We start from the raw sequence: 250 nt of genomic DNA, 5'->3' as shown, positions 1-250 counted from the left end.
CCAAGCAGCAGGGCCGGACCTGGTGTGGCTCCCCTCGTCGATCACAGACCGGTCGGCACTACTGACGAGACGGTGGAACGGGCTTCGCCCCTTGTGACGAAGGGTGATGCGAACCCGCCCGCCCGCGTGCGTTCGGGGTGGACTCGGCAAACGGAGATTTGAAATCGGAAAGTGTCCTCCTGCCCCGCGCAGGTAGGCGCCCAACAGTTGTGGGGGGTTTGGCGGTGACCACGGCTGCAGGGCCTGCTAC

Source organism: Chiloscyllium punctatum, unplaced genomic scaffold (assembly GCF_047496795.1).
Source record: "Chiloscyllium punctatum isolate Juve2018m unplaced genomic scaffold, sChiPun1.3 scaffold_1718, whole genome shotgun sequence".
Lineage (NCBI taxonomy): Eukaryota > Metazoa > Chordata > Chondrichthyes > Orectolobiformes > Hemiscylliidae > Chiloscyllium > Chiloscyllium punctatum.
Note: the sequence above shows the minus strand (reverse complement) of the source record.